The sequence below is a fragment of the Colossoma macropomum genome, unplaced genomic scaffold, assembly GCF_904425465.1.
Source record: "Colossoma macropomum unplaced genomic scaffold, Colossoma_macropomum, whole genome shotgun sequence".
Lineage (NCBI taxonomy): Eukaryota > Metazoa > Chordata > Actinopteri > Characiformes > Serrasalmidae > Colossoma > Colossoma macropomum.
The window spans coordinates 18,804,069-18,810,037 of record NW_023494803.1 but is presented as its reverse complement, the minus strand read 5'-3'; the positions used below and the strand labels follow the sequence as shown (position 1 = coordinate 18,810,037).

The following is a 5,969-nucleotide window of genomic DNA, read 5'->3' as shown; positions in this document are numbered from 1 at the left end:
CATAGCCTTAAAAGACTTTCTTACTATGTGGTGCCACACCTACACTACCATTCTCATGCTTTTATTATAGTCGTACTCTCATGTGGGCTGTTTCTTTTTTTGGCAGCAGTTTCGGTGAAGATAAAAAAACTTGGAATGCTGCTTCCTCGAACTCTTTTAAAGAAAGCTTTTATTACGTCAGATTTTAACATGAAGGCTCTACTAAAAGAAAACAGTCAAAGTCGTTATTGTCGTGACTGCAACAAGGAGATTCTTACGAATGTTGAGTTTGAAAAGTTGTACCTCTAGCTGTAAAAATGAAAAAGGTTCCACACTAGAAAAGCCGTGTCTGTGTTACACGTGTAAAATTCAGGTCCAGAAAGTAAACATATGACGCACGGTCAGACTCCTGTCCTGGGAGTCTGTTTACTGTTTAGTGTGGTAAACACCTCTGATACACCAACTAATTAGACCTTCTCGAGTTGAATTCGGAGTGTTGAGCCCTGTGGTCACCAATGTGCAGACCTGCAGGCCTGGCAAGATTATGAAATCAGCCATGCTCATTTTTCAGTTTCCTGAGCCATAATAACAAATAGGAGTATCTGTATGCTAATATCTGTAACCTGCTGATTACACACAACAGATAAATAAAACTCAAATATATAGTAGAGAACCTTAGATAGATAAAAGACGTCAAAACAGCTTTAGAAAACAAGATGAAAGATGAAAAAAATGCTGCAAATTTGTAAATTACACCTCACGGAGGGAGAACCACAGGGTGTATCAACAAAGTATCAACAATGCAGTTTTGATTGTCTTTGACTTGCCTTGTAACTCGAGTTGCATGGAAATTATGTTGCAGGCAACTCAAAACATGGATTGCGTGCAGCTATTTCACTGCATAGGCAGCCAAAGGCCACACTAAGGGCACTTGGCGAGTGCTCTTGAACACCTCACTGAATGACAAAAAAAGAAATTGTACGCCCTACCAGAGCCCAACCACTTCCTGGTTCTCCCGTTGGATCAAAAGCATGACTGCTAAACGCTATAATGTGCGCATGCGCGCGAGTCCTCAACAAATAGGAGTAAATGGCGAGAAATGGCAAAAAGTGAAACATTAAAATCATTTCTGACCACTTATCCAGGGCCTTCCTTTAATTTTGGAACGTATAAGGAGTACTTCACCAAAAAACAAAGGAAACTTACCAATATTTTTTTTTACAGAAAAGTTTTTTTGTGCAGTAGATAGCGTTACTGTTATTGTTACCGAGAGCCGATTGGTTGGTGAGCGGAGCAGCTCATTGGCTGAGTGAAGCGATTCGCGCTCACTGACGTTATGAACGTATATGACGCACCATTATAAACTCTTACAATGTTAACACAAAAAATAAAATAAATAAATAAATAAGTAAAGTCCTATAACGAGTTCAAAAGTGTTAGAAAATATAACAGCAGTGTCAAAATTTTGTGTGCTGTTGTTCAGGAAATTAATTAATTATTTTATATAAAAATGTTTCAAATTATACAAACTATGATTTTGCTCAAATGCCCCTCGCTTGGGAGTGCCCTGTAGTATTTGACAAGTCTGGAAGACGTTACTGAATGGCAATTCTCCACACTACACTTTCTCTGACCCTACAGCCCAGCAGTCCTTGACCCATATTTCTTTCTCTGTCGTACAGAGTTATTCAACATTTTGATAAGAAAATAAGAACAGAGTAGCTAGAAAAGTAACAATATTATGGATGACCACCAGAGGGCAGAATGTTCTAGATGCACTCCTGCGTGTATGTGCATGTGTGTGTGTATGTGTGTGTATGTGTGTGTATGGGCGTGAATTTATACAACTAAACATATCATGTACATGTATAGAGAAGCCCACATGTGCAAATGCACCTAACAGTTGTGACGCAAAAGGCTCTACTGTGTCCCAGACGAGCCAGGAGCTCAAGCCAGACATTCCTGCCAAAACCTACAAAGCTGATGGTTAAATTCATTAACTAATAAACTCAGTTTGGAAAGAGATTTGTCATTGTCTTTGTTATGCTGAGTTTCATATCTGAAAGCAGTGATGGGAGTTTTATAGTCTTTCTGTTGTTTTCTTGCTCTTGAAGTATATAGGAAGAACATGATCAGACTGCATTCATCTATCTTCATTATGATCAAAACACTGAATCTCTTTAATGCAGCTCCATTCAAGATTAGACAAGTGGCTTTTGTTTCCAGGCCCCAGTTTTGTTAAAGCAGGCCAAACCTTTTGCAATAGTATGTTTGAACCTGCAAGATCGCCCATTCCGGTATGGGTTCTCACAGCCTTTGTAACATTTTGTTGGATTTTTGAGAGCTGTGCTGGCTCAGTCTTTCAGAAGATTAGCAGGTTTCTGTATATCAGACGAACTGAGCTCTGGGGAGCCTGCAGCACTGCGCTGCTATTTTCCTTGTTGTAGTATGTTAATTGAAGTCATAAAATCAGGAATAACGATATCACCTGCTGTGACTTTATAAGATTGGAGTGACTTCTCTGATGAAGTTTAATTTAAATTTAAACTGATAAATTTATATGGGATTAAATTAGTTCTATGGTTAATCTGAGGTTTTGCTAAACCACCATGTTAACCACTGCTAATTACTCACAGTTGGTAGGCCAAACACTGTGCTGTAGGCACAGGACCATATGGATACTAAGTCAGGTATGCCGGACTGTGGCTGGAACAAGTTTCAAGAATAAAAAGAATATAGGATAAAACAGGGAATTTTGGTAAGGCTTTCTTGGTATCATTGCAATATTTTAATATACTGAAATTTTTTAGAAAGCACTTATACATAGTGGTGATCAATATATATGATATATCATGATACTTAAAGACATTTTTACAATATGTTACTTATCATGATATTTATTTATTTGTTGATAGTTTTTTTCATAAGTTGGAACACAAAAGATCCTATCCTACCACATTTAGAAAATACAATCAAAAACTATGAATAGAATGATTTTTATTCAATGTTTCACATAATAATTAGGATAAAACATTGATGTAATGTAATTTTTTTCCCTTAAAAAAAAATATAAAGAGATTATTTGAGGTTGGAAAAATCAATTATGTTTTTGATGCAGAAACATACACAAATGTTATAAATGGACCTCAGGGGAAAAATTAAACACAAGAAAATGTAAGATATGGGCCTTTCAAGTACTGATTAAAGTGTATGCCTGCTCATACAAATTGAAATAATTTCACAACACAATTGTTGATTAGCCCGTTTATTGAACCTCTACATCATTAAAATCGGTAAAGCTCCATTACATACAGCTCCATTATGTACAGGCTTCACCTTGACACACCCACCATGTTCTGCCCACACCCATTCTGCTGCACAATGTTGACGTTCTAACCTTAGTTTTGTGCATTCGAATGCATTGAAGGCATTCTTCAAGCCCAAAGCCATTCTTTAGAGATATTTTCTACAAAATGAAGACAAATACATAGTGATTGAGTAATTATATTTTTTGATTTCATTACTTTAATTCTGTTTAATTTTCCATTACATATGTTCAAGTGTGAAAAAACAAGTAGCTCCCATCAGGACTTCAGAGGCGTTCAGCAGCGTTACTTTCCTCCTTTTGCTTTGCCGTGTTCTCCGTGGTCTTTGCCATGTGCGTGACCCTGGCCTTGGCCTTGACCATGTCCATGTCCATGTCCGTGTCCATGGCCGTCATTGCCTTTGCCTTTCCCCTTTTCTCCGGGGCATCCCTCTCCCTTTCCTCCTGGCTTCCCTGCCTGCAGCAGTCATACACATGAATGATAACTTTTCTTGCTCAAAATAAATAGTGTTAATAATAACATTTGTTATGGTAACGTTTGTTATCACACATCAATAGCAATCATTATCAGTAAAGTTTGTTATGCATATATGATTAGCAAATAAGGTGGTAATGGACACATCATTAGCAGTGATGTTTGTTATACATCTATATGTCTAAGAAAGGGACTTGCAACGTTACCTCTGGCTTTGCGTCTGTTCATGTAAAAGAAAATAAAAGTGCAGAAAATCAATTTTGAACCATTTGTGTAAAAGCTCAAATATTCATGAACGGTTGCTGAACATATAAAGCATTATAAAAATTGCTTACCTGGTTTTGGGTCACTCATCGTGAAGCTCTCAGGTTTAACAGGATCGACACTGCACGATGAAACAGACCAGCAACTCATCAACACTGTTTAAAGTCATGCATCTCTTTGCACTGTTCTGTTATCACACACTTAATACAGGCACTTAATTCTTCAGTTTGCATAGTACATCACCAATAACCAGATATCTCAAAATAATACCAATCACCAATAAACATTATCTTTAAAAATCTCCCTGTAGAGTGATTACCTGTCAAAGCTCAGAGTTAGTGTAGCGTGTCTTACCTGATGCCTCGACAAGTCTACCTCTGAGGGAATGCTCCGCTCTGTGTGAATTTATGATGCAGCCACACCCTGGAGTAGATAAACAGGTATAGACAGGTACAGGTGGTTGAGCAAGTGAAGAGAGAAGCTGATGAGAGCCTTAAGGTTGGATACAGCTCATCCAGATGAATGGAGATGTTTGGAGATCATGTGGATTATTGCCAGAAATGAGTGAAACAAAGATACAGTGGGGTCCAAAAGTCCGGGACCGCTAATGAAAGTACTTCTATTTGCATTCCTATCCAATTCAATACAAAGTTTTTCATTACAAAATGTATAATCTTTTAATTTTTTTTACCATGAATTTTAAATTTGTTTAGTATTTGGTGGTATGTCCCCCCTTTGTTTTAATTACAGCATGCTCTTGAGCAGGGATGGACTCCACAAGTTTGTGCAAAAGCCTCTGATCAAATCCACCATGATATCGTCTGAACACGAGCTTTAGCGGAAAAATTAAGTGTCAAAGGTGCAGTCTGACCTTTTTCTACAAAGGCCTTAACATGGTCAGTGTCACAAATTAACTTAAATTTGAGTAGTGATCTAGATATAATACAAGAGCTTGAATATTTTTTCTTCATTTGACTTGTCATGACTTTTCTGTATTTAAATTTTTTCAAAAAATTTTTAAACCTTTCTGCTGTTTATTTTCAAGTTTAAATGAAAAATATCCCAGATTTTCCCAGATTCCAGAACTATGTTCTTTGTTTGATAAGATGCACTGGCTACATTGCATTGAAGCCCATCTAATGCCCTTAAGTGTTATTAGACAGTTTTTTTTGAGCTTCATATTGGTAGCTACAGTAGAGAAAAAAAAATCATTACTTTTGATGTAAGTATGTAAGTTAATGAAAAGAGTCATTTTGGAGCAGCATTATTGTTCCATTCATCATTTTTGGACAGTAAAGATATGTTAAATTCTCTTGCTGGTCTCTCTTAGAGTATGGAACAGAGCCTGACTGACACACTCATTTTTTAAAAGTCTTTGTAAGGCTTCCTAATTTTTTTCCCAAAAAGGTTTTTTGGAATATTTGAAAGGCATGCTTTAGTGTTAAGGTAAGTCATTTTTTCAGTTATTGTTTGCCCTTATTTCTAGGTTAAAACTCTAAATAATCATCACAATGATTGGTGGATTGCTTATATAATAGACAGTGAAAGGTTTGTATAAACCTTGTGCTTGATAAGAACAAATGTTTATTTCCCATTCTATAATTGCAAACTGAAGCATGCAGTACATAGACAGAGTAGGTCATGTGATTGCTTCTAGTTCAAATGTGTCATAATGCTAAAGTATTAGGCCTGTAATAAGGTGCTGAATTCTAAATGGGTCATGTGATATAAGGAAAAGTTAGGGATATGAGTTTAAATAATGTGACAAACACTTTGTACATTAACCTCGGCAATCATTGTCTCATTTAAAGCCCAGTGTATTAAAGTGCGCTGCCAAAAGCACAAAAATGTGTCCAAATACATTTGGATCTGCTCAGTAACTTAAATCTGGAAGACGTGAATCATGTGAAAAGTGTACACTTTGGG

The 5,969-nt window shown here is 36.7% G+C and overlaps 1 long non-coding RNA gene across 1 annotated transcript; it reads right to left on the bottom strand.

Moving 5' to 3' along the window:
- Positions 1 to 3,228: 3,228 nt before the first annotated feature.
- Positions 3,229 to 4,468, bottom strand: LOC118824137. Its single transcript, XR_005008575.1, has 4 exons — positions 4,398 to 4,468; positions 4,115 to 4,164; positions 3,986 to 3,999; positions 3,229 to 3,761 (listed from the first exon to the last, which is right to left on the bottom strand). It is a non-coding gene; the product is annotated as an uncharacterized LOC118824137 (long non-coding RNA).
- Between the last annotated feature and the right edge of the window lie 1,501 nt (positions 4,469 to 5,969).